Here is a 15,238-nt window from a genome sequence, read left to right as displayed (position 1 = left end):
TTACAAACTTTGGTCGGACGTTCACACCTTCTTGCAGCCGAACACATCCACTTCCACTTTTGATGGTATATATTCGGGCATTCGAACCTTTTCTTACCCGCTTTTTACAAACCGTGGTCGGACTTTCACACCTTCTTGTAGCCAAACAACTCCGCTCCCGCTATTGATTGTGTACAGTCGGGTATTTTAACCTTTTCTTACCCGCTTTTTACCAACTATGGTCGGACATTTACACCTTCTTACAGCGGAACACCTCCGCTCCCTCTTTTGATGGTCTATGTTCGGGCATTCGAACCTTTTCTTACCCGCTTTTTACAAACTATGGTCGGACATTCAAACCTTCTTGTAGCCGAACACATCCACTCCTGCTTTTGATGATGTATGGTTGGGCATTTTCACCTTTTCTTACCCATTTTTCAGTAATTATGGGTGGACATTCACACCTTCTTGCAGCTGAACAACTCCTCTCCCGCTTATGATCATGTGCGGTTTGATATTCGAAAATTTTCTTTCATGTTTTAAAGCAATTATTGATGGACATTCAAATCTTCTTGTAGCCGAACACATCCACTCCTGCTTTTGATGATGTATGGTTTGGCATTCGCACCTATTTTTTACCCATTTCTCAGGAATTTTGGGTGGACATTCAGACCTTCTTGCAGCCGAAAACCTCTGGTCCCTCTTTTGATCATACATTGTCGGGCATTCGCACCTTATCTTACCCGCTTTTTACAAACTATAGTCAGACATTCACACCTTGGTGCTGAACCACCTCAGCTCCCTGTTTTGATCATGTATGGTCTGGCAATACTACCTTTTCTTACCAGTTTGTGAGTAAATATGGCTGGACATTCACACCTACTTGCAGTCGAACAGCTCTGCTCCCGCTTTTGATTATGTTTGGTTGGATATTCGAACCTTTTCTTAACTGCTTTTTACAAACTTTGGTCGGACGTTCACACCTTCTTGCAGCCGAACACCTCCGCTTCCGCTTTTGATGGTATATATTCGGGCATTCGAACCTTTTCTTAGCAGCTTTTTACAAACCATGGTTGGACTTTCACACCTTCTTGTAGCCGAACAACTCCGCTCCCGCTATTGATTGTGTACAGTCGGGTATTTTAACCTTTTCTTACCCGCTTTTTACCAACTATGGTCGGACATTCACACCGTCTTACAGCGGAACACCTCCGCTCCCGCTTTTGATGGTGTATTGTCAGGCATTTGAACCTTTTCTTACCTGCTTTTTACAAACTATGGTCGGACATTCAAACCTTCTTGTAGCCAAAAACCTCCGCTCCCTCTTTTGATCATACATTGTCGGGCATTCGCACCTTTTCTTACCCGTTTTTTACAAACTATGGTCGGACTTTCAAACCTTCTTGTAGCCCAACACATCCACTCCTGCTTTTGATGATGTATGTTTGGGCATTCGCACCTTTTCTTACCCATTTTTCAGTAATTATGGGTGGACATTCACACCTTCTTGCAGCTGAACACCTCCTCTCCCGCTTATGATGGTGTATAGTCGGGCTTTCAAGCCTTTTCTTACCCGGTTTTTACAAATTATAGTTGGACATTCAGACCTTCTTACAGCCGAAAACCTCCACTCCCTCTTTTGATCATACATTGTCGGGCATTAGCACCTTTTCTTACCCGCTTTTTACAAACCATAGTCGGACTTTCACATCTTTTAGTAGCCGAACAACTCCGCTCCCGCTATTGATTGTGTACAGTCGGGTATTTTAACCTTTTCTTACCCGCTTTTTACCAACTATGGTCGGACATTCACACCGTCTTACAGCGGAACATCTCCGCTCCCGCTTTTGATGGTGTATAGTCAGGCATTTGAACCTTTTCTTACCCGCTTTTTACAAACTATGGTCGGACATTCAAACCTTCTTGTAGCCAAAAACCTCTGCTCCCTCTTTTGATTATACATTGTCGGGCATTCGCACCTTATCTTACCCGCTTTTTACAAACTATAGTCAGACATTCACACCTTGGTGCTGAACCACCTCAGCTCCCTGTTTTGATCATGTATGGTCTGGCAATACTACCTTTTCTTACCCGTTTGTGAGTAATTATGGCTGGACATTCACACCTACTTGCAGTCGAACAGCTCTGCTCCCGCTTTTGATTATGTTTGGTTGGATATTCGAACCTTTTCTTAACTGCTTTTTACAAACTTTGGTCGGACGTTCACACCTTCTTGCAGCCGAACACCTCCGCTTCCGCTTTTGATGGTATATATTCGGGCATTCGAACCTTTTCTTAGCAGCTTTTTACAAACCATGGTTGGACTTTCACACTTTCTTGTAGCCGAACAACTCCGCTCCCGCTATTGATTGTGTACAGTCGGGTATTTTAATCTTTTCTTACCCGCTTTTTACCAACTATGGTCGGACATTCACACCGTCTTACAGCGGAACACCTCCGCTCCCGCTTTTGATGGTGTATTGTCAGGCATTTGAACCTTTTCTTACCTGCTTTTTACAAACTATGGTCGGACATTCAAACCTTCTTGTAGCCAAAAACCTCCGCTCCCTCTTTTGATCATACATTGTCGGGCATTCGCACCTTTTCTTACCCGTTTTTTACAAACTATGGTCGGACATTCAAATCTTCTTGTAGCCGAACACATCCACTCCTGCTTTTGATGATGTATGGTTTGGCATTCGCACCTATTTTTTACCCATTTCTCAGGAATTTTGGGTGGACATTCAGACCTTCTTGCAGCCGAAAACCTCCGCTCCCTCTTTTGATCATACATTGTCGGGCATTCGCACCTTATCTTACCCGCTTTTTACAAACTATAGTCAGACATTCACACCTTGGTGCTGAACCACCTCAGCTCCCTGTTTTGATCATGAATGGTCTGGCAATACTACCTTTTCTTACCCGTTTGTGAGTAATTATGGCTGGACATTCACACCTACTTGCAGTCGAACAGCTCTGCTCCCGCTTTTGATTATGTTTGGTTGGATATTCGAACCTTTTCTTAACTGCTTTTTACAAACGTTGGTCGGACGTTCACACCTTCTTGCAGCCGAAAACCTCCGCTTCCGCTTTTGATGGTATATATTCGGGCATTCGAACCTTTTCTTAGCAGCTTTTTACAAACCATGGTTGGACTTTCACACCTTCTTGTAGCCGAACAACTCCGCTCCCGCTATTGATTGTGTACAGTCGGGTATTTTAACCTTTTCTTACCCGCTTTTTACCAACTATGGTCGGACATTCACACCGTCTTACAGCGGAACACCTCCGCTCCCGCTTTTGATGGTGTATTGTCAGGCATTTGAACCTTTTCTTACCTGCTTTTTACAAACTATGGTCGGACATTCAAACCTTCTTACAGCGGAACACCTCCGCTCCCTCTTTTGATGGTGTATGTTCGGGCAGTCAAACCTTTTCTTACCTGCTTTTTACAAACTATGGTCAGACATTCAACCCTTCTTGGAGCCGAACACATCCACTCCTGCTTTTGATTATGTATAGTTAGGCATTCACACCTTTTCTTACCCATTTTTCAGTAATTATGGGTGTACATTCACACCTTCTTGCAGCCGAACACCTCCGCTCCCTCTTTTGATCATACATTTTCGGGCATTCGCACCTTTTCTTACCCGCTTTTTACAAACCATGGTCGGCCTTTCACACCTTTTAGTAGCCGAACAACTCCGCACCCGCTACTGATTGTGTACAGTCGGGTATTTTAACCTTTTCTTACCCGTTTTTTACCAACTATGGTCGGACATTCACACCTTCTTACAGCGGAACACCTCCGCTCCCTCCTTTGATGGTGTATGTTCGGGCATTCGAACCTTTTCTTACCCGCTTTTTACAAACTATGGTCAGACGTTCAAACCTTCTTGTAGCCGAACATATCCACTCCTGCTTTTGATGATGTATGGTTGGGCATTCGAACCTACTTGTTGCCCGCTTTTCATTAATTATGGGTGGACATTCACACCTTGTCTAAGCCAAACACCTCCGCTCCCTGTTTTGATCATGTATGGTTTGACATTCGCACCTTTGCTTACCTTCTTTTTATACTGATTGCTCAAGATTAAGTTGTTCTTTCTCAAACTACAAAATTTTTTTAATTGTTGAAACTTGATTTGAAGTGGATAAATAAGGAAGACAAACAGTTTTAAGTCAGGCTGATAGCAATTAATTTTATAGCAAAATCTGTATTTCGTCATTTGTCGAGAGATGCTTATTGCTGAAGAAGTTCTTTCTCATTCTACAAAGTACAACGTTGTTTATCATTGAAACTTGATTAGACATGAATAAATATGAAGGACAAAGCAGTCTTAACTTGGTTTGAGTTAAGGAATTCGTTTTATAGGAGAATCCGAATTCGTGCATAACTCGTAAAATAGAGCTTATTTTCGGATTCCTGAAGAATGAGTCTGGTTCTTTCTCATAATACAAAGTTTGTTGTTTATTGTTGAAACTTCATCAGACCGTTAGATATAGTCGGACTCACCTCGACGCACGGCTTGGGATCCGGAACCAGTACTCTTGAGAGGGGTTGGACTCTCTTCCACTCTGGAGTTGCCCGTGGTGAGAGGCGCAGAGCAGGTGTGGGCATACTTATTGCCCCCCGGCTGTGTGCCAGTACATTGGGGTTTACCCCAGTGAACGAGAGGGTAGCCTCCCTCCGCCTTGGGTGGGGGGACGAGTCCTGACTGTTGTTTGTGCCTATGCGCCAAACAGCAGTTCAGAGTACCTACCCTTTTTGGAGTCTCTGGGGGAAGCACTGGAGAATGCTCCTACCGGAGACTCCCTCATTCTGCTGGGGGACTTCAATGCTCACGTGGGCAATGACAGTGAGACCTGGAGGGGTGTGATTGGGAGGAACGGCCCCCCCGATCTGAATCAGAGTGGTGTTATGTTGTTGGACTTCTGTGCCAGTCATAGACTGTCCATAACGAACACCATGTTCAGGCATAAGGGTGTCCATATGTGCACTTGGCACCAGGACACCCTTGGCCGCAGTTCGATGATCGACTTTGTTGTTGTATCATCGGACTTGCGGCCGTATGTCCTGGACACTCGGGTGAAGAGAGGGGCGGAGCTGTCAACTGATCACCACCTGGTGGTGAGTTGGCTCCGCTGGTGGGGGAGGATGCCGATCAGACCTGGCAGGCCCAAACGTATTGTGAGGGTCTGCTGGGAGCGTTTGTCAGAATCCCCCGTCAGAAGGAGCTTTAACTCCCACCTCCGGCAGAGCTTCAACCATATTTGAGGTGGGGGACATTAAATTGGCCATGTTCCGTGACTCCATTGCCGAGGCAGCTGGTCGGAGTTGTGGCCGTAAGGTGGTCGGTGCCTGTCGTGGCGGCAACCCTCGAACCTGCTGGTGGACACCAGTGGTGAGGGAAGCCGTCAAGCTGAAGAAGGAGTCCTATCGGGCCTTTTTGGCCAGTGGGACCCTGGAAGAAGCTGATAGGTACCGACGGGCCAGACGGGCCGCGGCTTCGGCGGTTGCTGAGGCAAAAACTCGGGCCTGGGAGGAGTTTGGTGAGACCATGGAGAACGATTTCCGGACGGCCTCGAAAAGATTCTGGTCCACCATCCAGCGTCTCAGGGGGGGAAGCGGCTCACAGTCAACACCGTTTACAGTGCGGACGGGGCTTTGCTGACCTCAACTAGGGATGTTGTGAGTCGGTGGGGGGAGTACTTCGAGGAACTCCTCAATCCTACCAACACGTGCTCGGAAGAGGCAGAGTCGGAGAGCTCGGAGACGGGGCCTCCCATTTCTGGGGCTGAGGTTGCCGAGGTGGTTAAAAAGTTCCTCGGTGGCAAGGCCCCGGGGGTGGATGAGGTCCGTCCTGAGTTTCTCAAGGCTCTGGATGTTGTAGGGCTGTCTTGGCTGACACGCCTCTGCAGTATCGCGTGGACATCGGGGACAGTGCCTCTGGACTGGCAGATTGGGGTGGTGGTCCCCCTCTTTAAAAAGGGGGACCGGAGGGTGTGTTCCAACTATAGGGGTATCACACTCCTCAGCCTCCCAGGTAAGGTCTATTCGGGGGTATTGGAGAGGAGGATCCGTCGTATAATCGAGCCTCGGATTCAGGAGATGCAGTGTGGCTTTCATCCTGGCCGTGGAACAGTGGACCAGCTCTATACCCTCGGCAGGATCCTGGAGGGTGCATGGGAGTTCGCCCAACCAGTCTACATGTGTTTTGTGGACTTGGAGAAAGCGTTCGACCGTGTCCCTCGTGGAGTCCTGTGGGGGGTGCTCCGGGAATATGGAGTGCCGGACCCCTTGATAGGGGCCGTTCGGTCTCTGTATGACCGGTGCCAGAGTTTGGTCCGCATTGCCGGCAGTAAGTCGGATACGTTTCCGGTGAGAGTTGGACTCCGTCAGGGCTGCCCTTTGTCACCGATTCTGTTCCTAACTTTTATGGACAGAATTTCTAGGCGGAGCCAGGGCGTTGAGGGTGTCCCATTTGGCGACCTCAGAATCGGGTCTCTGCTTTTTGCAGATGATGTGGTTCTGTTAGCGTCGTCAGGCCGTGACCTTCAGCTCTCACTGGAGTGATTCGCAGCCGAGTGTGAAGCGGCTGGGATGAGAATCAGCACCTCCAAATCCGAGACTATGGTTTTCAGCCGGAAAAGGGTGGAATGCTCTCTCTGGGTCGGGAATGAGATCCTTCCCCAAGAGGAGGAGTTCAAGTATCTCGGGGTCTTGTTCACGAGTGACGGACGAATGGAGCGGGAGATTGACGGGCGGATCGGTGCGGCGCCTGCAGTGTTGCAGGCTCTGCACCGACCCGTCGTTGTGAAGAGGGAGCTGAGCCAGAAGGCGAAGCTCTCTACTTACTGGTCAATCTACGTTCCCATCCTCACCTATGGTCACGAGTTGTGGGTAGTGACCGAAAGAACAAGATCGCGAATACAAGCGGCCGAAATGGGTTTCCTCCGCAGGGTGTCTGGGCTCTCCCTTAGAGATAGGGTGAGAAGCTCAGTCATCCGGGAGGGGCTCGGAGTAGAACCGCTGCTCCTCCGCATTGAGAGGAGTCAGATGAGGTGGCTCGGGCATCTGGTTAGGATGCCCCCTGGGCGCCTCCCTGGGGAGGTGTTCCGGGCACGTCCCACTGGGAGGAGACCCCGGGGGAGACCCAGGACACGTTGGAGAGACTATGTCTCTCGGCTGGCCTGGGAACGCATCGGGGTCCCCCCGGAAGAGCTGGAGGAAGTGGCCGGGGACAGAGACGTCTGGGTTTCTCTGCTCAAGCTGCTGCCCCCGCGACCCGACCCCCGGATAAGCGGCAGATGATGGATGGATGGATGGATATATCCTCCACCAACCAGACTTACAACCCCCGACTAGGGTAGCAGAATTTCTAAGCAGCTGTACCCCAAAACTACTATCAAAAATATATAAATTATTGTCTAAGATAGATGACACAATGTCTCTTCCATCCTCAAAAAGGGAGGCAGATTTATCCATCAGTTCTGGTCATAGATTCTAACCACAAATATGTTTGAACACCTTCATAATGACTCGAAATCCTAATTTAGAGCTCATACAATACAAAATCCTTCATAGAACACACTATACAGGACAAAGGATGTTCAGGATGGGTCTAACACACTCAAACATCTGCTCACATTGCACAGATAACACACCTGATGATTATGCACACGCTTTGTGGTTTTCTGCGCCTGTCCAGAAGTTCTGGCTTGAAGTCTGTGAGGACCTATCAACATGGCTAAAGTGTAGCATCCCTGCATGCCCCACACTGTGCATACTGGTTGACTTAGACAACATCAACATGGAAATTAACTCAGCACACATGGTTGTCACAGTGTTATGTATCGCAAAGAAAACTATTCTCATGAACTGGAAAGCGAAGAACAATCTGTGTATTAACCAGTTTAGAAATTTTATTTTAGATTATATTAGCATGGAAACAATGTCTGCCTCCTCAAAACATCAATTGGCTGAATTTCATTCTCTCTGGTCCCCTCTGATTAGTTTTATCACATAGTGGTGGTGGTGGGTTGCTGGGTGATGGTGGGTCTCAGGCCCGGGCTGCTGCAACTGGTGTGACCGGGTGGTTTGTTTGTTTGTTTTTTGTAGAGGTCCTCCTGGGTGGGGTTGGGTTGAGTGGGGTGGGGCGGGATGGGTACCTTCTGGGGGTACAGTAGCTCCCGGAATATGGTCGCTGCAGGCCCCGAGCCTGGTGGACATCAGGCCCTCCTGCCCATTGTTGGCTCCCAGGTAGCGGGGATGCCTATTGCAGCCAGTCCCTGGCTGCCCTCTCTGGGGGAGAGTAGCTCCCCCGGTATATATCCCCATACCCCTCTCCCTTCTGGCTCCTGTACACAGCACACACTCACACATGAAGGGTTTTGGGGGCGTGTGTGTTCGGTGGGGTGTAGTGGATGGGGCCACGTAGGTGGTCCCCTTTGGTTGCACTCTGCAGTTCCCTGCCCCTGTTTTAATTACACCTTAGACATTACTACTTATCAAACACACTCACACACACACATTAGGTCTTGGGGGGTGGTTACACTGAGTGGCATCTGGTGGGCGGGGCTCTTTGGGTATGTAGGCTGCCCAGAGTGCCGCGCTCCCAGTTCTACAAGTTTGGCTGCCCCTCAATTTTAATTGCTCACTATTAGAAAATATTGAAGAGCCAGAAGGGTGAGGGGAGGGGTCTTCTTCGCACACCCCTGCTTACTGGTGTCTGCTCGGGGCAGGAGGGGCCAGGAGGATTAATTAATTGTTCTGCTGGTTCGGGGTCTGTGGTGGCTGCGGGGTTGCTGGCCTCCTGGTGTGCCCGCTGCACTACACCCCAGCAGAGTCGAGGGAGGTAGGATGTGTGGATGTGTGGATGTATGGGACGTGAAAGTGTGTGTGGTAATGATTGGGCCTGGATCTGGGACTTGCTGTCGCCTGGCCTGCCTGTGTTTCTCCCAATGGGGCATCAGCGTTGCCTCTCCCCACTGCTCGCGACTTCACCCACCTGTGGGCACGTCTTGACTCCCAGGGCACTTGGCCAGGGGCGCTGGGGCAGGCGCTGACCCACTTTGTGGCTGTCTGGGGCGCTTGGCCCTCCTGGGTATTGGGTGGGGCCTCTGCCGGGGGGTTTGGGGGCGCTCAGGCTCCTGGGGCCCAGGTCCAGTGCACGGCCCATGTCTGGGCGGCTGGGGCCTGGCGGGGTCGGTGGGCTGTTGCCCCTGGTTCCCGGAGTGCCTCTGCCCTATGCTTATGGGGGCTCTTTCCGGGGGCTTCCTCTGCAGTCTTCTGGGTGGATGCGTGGTTGCCCCTGCGGTGGGCTGCCTGGGTTCTGTGCTCTGTGGGGGCTGCTGGTGGCCTGGGTCTTGTGGCCCTCTCTGCCTGCTTCTGATTGCTTGGGGGGGGGCTGTGGATTGTGGCCCTGTACGCTTATACACTCATAACTAAGCACGGTTATCATGTAGGTCCTGTGCCATGGGTGTTGCATGTTCTCACACACACACACACACATTCATTAGTCCAGTAGCATGGTCACTAAGCAGTTGATGTATTATCATGTCGTCTCAGGTCATCTATATCCACAGCTGTGTTGTATGCGATTGCCGCTTCTTGTGCTTGTTTTTGTTTGTTTGTGTGTTTGTTTTTTCTCTGCTTGTCTGCTTTCAGGTGCTCCTGGTGGCGCTAAGGCTGGATTCCCCTCATAGGCCATGGATTGTTGTCTGTTTTGTTTTTTACAGGTGTAGCAGCTGGTTGTCTGGTTTTTGTTTCTATTTTTGTTCTGTTTCCTCTTCTTTCCTCTTCTTCTTTCCTTGTCCCCCGGTCCGGTTCAGTTCAGTTCATGTCATATATTGTAAACAGAAATAAATAAATTGGCATCAAGGCGAGCTTTACATTTATAAAACTTCCCTTGGCAAAACAAATCTGTTTGGCATCAAAGGTATTCAGACTACAATTCTTCTGACATAATGCTGAACAGGACAAGGGGAAAAAAAAGTAAAGAAGACAGTTCTGCCGAAAGCCAGGGATAGACCTGTTCTAAGTTCTATACTTTTTAAAAGGGGCGTGTTTATCAACTATGGAATTAGAAGATTTACAAAAATGGTCAAGTGCTAGATCTTCATCTGGGATTTTAACAGTGTCATATAACTATTCAACAGATCAGTTAAAAAAAAGCCTGCTCATGGAGATGTTTCAGGATCTGGATACCAAGCGTGGACCTAATGTTTTCATTTTTGCAATTCTGATACAGGCTATTGAGCAGTGATAACTAACACCAAGTTCAGATACTGCGGATTTTCTACCTTTGATTTGTTAAGATTGAGCCAATCAGGGACAACCTTGAAGGATCTCTTTGGTTTTGTAGGATCAGTAATTACCTGAGAAAGGTTGATATTGGTACACACCTTTTTTAAATGATCAGAGGCAGAGTTCAACTTGTTTAAATTAAAATTGCCACACAGAGATTGGGTTTAGGCCACATGCACACAGAATGACATCAACAAATATAAGAAATATTAAACATTTACACATAGATTTTTGAATATATGTAGAGGAATGATACTTTGAAATGTGCTCATTGAGGAGTTATGATCAGTTGAGTAATGAAGGTTGAACTATTCTGGGAAAGAGGTTCTATTCCCAGCATCATGATGGACACTCCTGATATAGAAGGTTTCGCTAACGCATTGGAATTGTTTTACTATTTTCATATGCATGTGCAATGAAGAATTGCTTGCTGCTGATAAATGCAAAGAAGAACAGCTTACACATAGATGCTCACATATAGGCTGCTGAATGCAATGAAGACCTGCTTATCAAGTAAAGTTCAATGTCAATGTGTAATATTCAATTAGGATTTGCAAAACAGTGAAGTTAAACAATGAATGGGTCCATAGTCGGTATGAGAAGACTACAGGAATATTTACCTGGGTGTACGTTCAAACAGAGATGAGAAAATTACGATAAATAATTGTTTGTTTGTTTGTTAGTATGTATAGGAATGTTATGTGTATAAACTGTGTTGAGTTATAGTTACTCAGTAGTGTCTCAGTGAAACAACCGACGGGGGAAGCCTTGCGGTGACAACAAAAGCAGTGTTTTACTGATCAGTCAAGTTGCTCCAGTGTACTCCATACAAACTGGTTGGCTACTGAAGGGATAGAAAATGGGGAATACTTGTTTTAAAGCAAACAAGGAATTAGATGGGAAAAATACATGTTTTAACGGGACCCAGACAATATTAAATACTCAGACAGATGGGAGAAGAAGTGTAGTTTTGTAGGAAATCACAAAATTATTACATAGAATTAGTGAAATCAATTGAAGAATGCCTTTCTGAAGAGCTGTTTACCACAGATGAGCAGCTTTGCGACCAAGCACATTGTAGATCGCTTTACTGCCAAAATGATCTAATTTAATGGATTGGTTTAGACATGCATAACAGCATTTTAAGAACAAAGAGAGAAACAAAAAGGCACAACGCTTCATGGTGGAAGGTGATGTATAAATAACTGTGTATATGATGAAGGGGGTGGCAACACCCATTCCGAAATCCCGCCATTCCGACATCCCGCTATTCCGACATCCCACCTTTCCGACATACCACCATTCCGACATACCACCATTCCGACATGCAAACGTCCCACCATTCCGACATCCCACCATTGCGACATCCCGCTATTCTGACGTTCAAATGTCCCACCATTCCGACAAGGCTTTCCGTATAAGGAAATGTGTGTTACTCAACAGGTGAGTCCCTTCTTTCTGTTCATGCAATTTATATGTTTAACACATGTTTATAGACAAGCGTTATTAAAAACAAAGTCTCGGCAACTGGAGGAGGAGAAGCAGTCCGCGGTGGTTTTCAATCACACACTCCAATGCCACTTGTTTCAACTTCCGAAAATTTAATCCAGGAAAAAAAGGCTTACAAACATGGACCAAAACGGCTCCATAACACGCACAAGAATCCAAAAGAAACGAAAGTTAACTAAAAGAAAGCAAATAAACAGTATGAAGTGGTCAAAATTGGTTTTACGCATGCCTATGTGCGTCTGGCACATGCGTCTTCGGGCTCTCCCACGTTGGTTTGTGGATGAAAGCTATATGTTCAGCTGTAATGTCATGTAAAAACAATCTCTACATGACATTTACTCCCAGGTGTGACCAGTTAGGTCCTTAAGACATCAACAGGCTGTATAAAGCTACAACCGTTGCGGCTGTGTGTTTGTGCCAAATGCGCAAAACCCATCCGCGCTTCCCAAAATTGGAGTGAGTACTCATAAATCACGTGAATAACATGAATAAACGTTTTTACTGCATTTTGTTGTGTTTTATACGTTCTATGCTGTCATTTCTCTCTTCTCCTATTGGCAAGGCAAGGCAGAGTGCTCGCAACTGTGTCCTGTGCAGTAGCCGTGATATCTGTAATTGCAATTATTACTTTTGCATATGATGACAGCGTGCAAAAGACGCATGGGCTCTGTGGAGAGCTCCGCTCCAGCTGGCTGCTGTGACAGCTCACTGACACTGTATTTCTGCTTAATCAGTTTCAGTCTCGCCAGAGTTACATTAATATCTGTATTTTTATATTTGAAATTCAGGGGATTTTGATAATAGATTATTAAAGTTTGTTTGCGAGGCTGTGGCCTCTGCATGTGCAAAGCCAAACTTTAGGGCGTATTTGCGCCGGCATATCATTAGTGCAAAATGTTTTGGGTAAAAAATAGGCTATTAAAAGGAACTGTCGGAATGGCGGTATGTTAAAAAAAACAAAAAACATACCGCCATTCCGACCATAGGAGGAAAAAAGTATCGGAATGGTGGGACGTTTGATAAAAAATTAAGTGTCGCCATTCCGACAATTGGAGACCCATGTCGGAATGGCGAGATGTCGGAATGGCAGCATGTAACCATGATGAAGGAGAGACCATTTGAGCAGCACAGCCATTTCGAAGCACAGGGACAGCAATCCAAGTTACAGGATCTCCCACGTGGTATCACCTGTCACATTGTGTCAAGGCATCAAAAGAAGAAAAAATCACCAAACTCAAGGACAAAAAGACAAAGACTCCGGTGAACGAAGACAGAGGACTGACAAACCAGAAATACAAAAGGATTCTCGATATCAAGATCCAGAAGAAGAGGCTAACAATGCCACGAACACTTACGATGCTGGGAATGATGCCAGCAATGAACAGAGAAGAAGATTCAGTGTCATCAATCTGCATTACGTGCCTCTAATGAGGGGGTGAATATAGAATCCTCAACGATTACAACGTCTCTGGGAACTGTGACAACAACAAGGTTTAAACAATTTTGATATATATTGTAACCTATTGTCTAAGGAATAGTGCTGAAAATGAGGTAAATCTAATCCACCACTGTCCTTGGTCTTCTGTAGGGTTTTTAAACTAATACGTGGTGGTTTGTTTTTCCACAGAAATTTGGAGATGCATGAATCTAGTGACTTAAACCAAGTAGCAGATGGTTTTATGGGGATCATTGAGAACAAATAGTTAACTTTTGGTAGTATCATCATTTTAATGGATGTAACTCTCCCCATAAGTGATATAGGTAAGGACTTCCAACGAGAGATCGTCCTCTACTGTCTTTAATAATTGCACATAATTTAGCTTTGTTAGCTCTGAGAGCCTGGAGGAAATGTTTATGCCTAAATATCTAATATTTCCTGACTGTAAAGTTATCGCAGGTATATTATGGACCCTACAGTTAATGGGCAGAACTGTGGTCTTAGACCAGTTGATAGAGTAGTCAGAAAGTGCTGAGAATTTATTTATGAGTGTGATCGTGTGACTGAGAGACGTCTGTGAGTTCTGAAGGAAAAGTAATACATCATCAGCATAAAGACTTATTTTATGCTCAATATTTTGGGATTAATTACTCACAAACGGGTAAGAAAAGGTAGTATTGCCAGACCATACATGATCAAAACAGGGAGCGGAGGTGGTTCAGCTGCAAGGTGTGAATGTCTGACTATAGTTTGTAAAAAGTGGGTAAGATAAGGTGCGAATGCCCGACAATGTATGATCAAAAGAGGGAGCGGAGGTTTTTGGCTACAAGAAGGTTTGAATGTCCGACCATAGTTTGTAAAAAGCGGGTAAGAAAAGGTTACCATACATCATCAAAAGCAGGAGTGGATGTGTTCGGCTACAAGAAGGTTTGAATGTCCGACCATAGTTTGTAAAAAGCGGGTAAGAAAAGGTTCGAATGCCCGAACATAGACCATCAAAAGAGGGAGCGGAGGTGTTCCGCTGTAAGAAGGTGTAAATGTCCGACCATAGTTGGTAAAAAGCGGGTAAGAAAAGGTTAAAATACCCGACTGTACACAATCAATAGCGGGAGTGGAGTTGTTTGGCTACAAGAAGGTGTGAAAGTCCGACCACGGTTTGTAAAAAGCAGGTAAGAAAAGGTTCGAATGCCCGAATATATACCATCAAAAGTGGAAGTGGATGTGTTCGGCTGCAAGAAGGTGTGAACGTCCGACCAAAGTTTGCAAAAAGCAGTTAAGAAAAGGTTCGAATGCCCGAATATATACCATCAAAAGCGGGAGCAGAGCTGTTCGACTGCAAGTAGGTGTGAATGTCCAGCCATAATTACTCACAAACGGGTAAGAAAAGGTAGTATTGCCAGACCATACATGATCAAAACAGGGAGCTGAGGTGGTTCAGCTGCAAGGTGTGAATGTCTGACTATAGTTTGTAAAAAGCGGGTAAGACAAGGTGCGAATGCCCGACAATGTATGATCAAAAGAGGGAGTGGAGGTCTTCGGCTGCAAGGTCTGAATGTCCAACCATAATTTCTAAAACCGGGTAAGACTATACACAATCAAAAGCGGGAGCGGGAGGTTTTCAGCTGCAAATCCTTCACTCAAACCAAGTGAAAACTGCTTTGTCCTTCATATTTATCAATGTCTAGATCGACTTCAACAAAGAACAACATTGTACTTTGCAGTAAAGAAAGAGCAAATCAAAAGTTTTAGGAATCCGAGAATAAGCTTATTTTCATGAGTTCTGCACGATTATTGATTTTACTATAAATGAATGCTTTCACTCAAACTATGTTAAAACTGCTTTGTCCTTCATATTTATCAATGTCTAGATTGACTTCAACAAAGAACAACACTGGATTTTGCAGTAGAAGAAATAGCAACACTGAAGGATCAGGAATCCGAAAACACGCTTATTTTCATACGTTCTGCTTGATTTGGGATTTTGCTATAAAATTAATTCCTTC

The sequence above is a fragment of the Leuresthes tenuis genome, unplaced genomic scaffold (assembly GCF_036924035.1).
Source record: "Leuresthes tenuis unplaced genomic scaffold, fLeuTen1.0.hap1 SCAF_22, whole genome shotgun sequence".
Taxonomy (NCBI): Eukaryota; Metazoa; Chordata; class Actinopteri; order Atheriniformes; family Atherinopsidae; genus Leuresthes; species Leuresthes tenuis.
The sequence above is the reverse complement of the archived record's forward strand: the minus strand, read 5'-3'. Positions refer to the sequence as shown.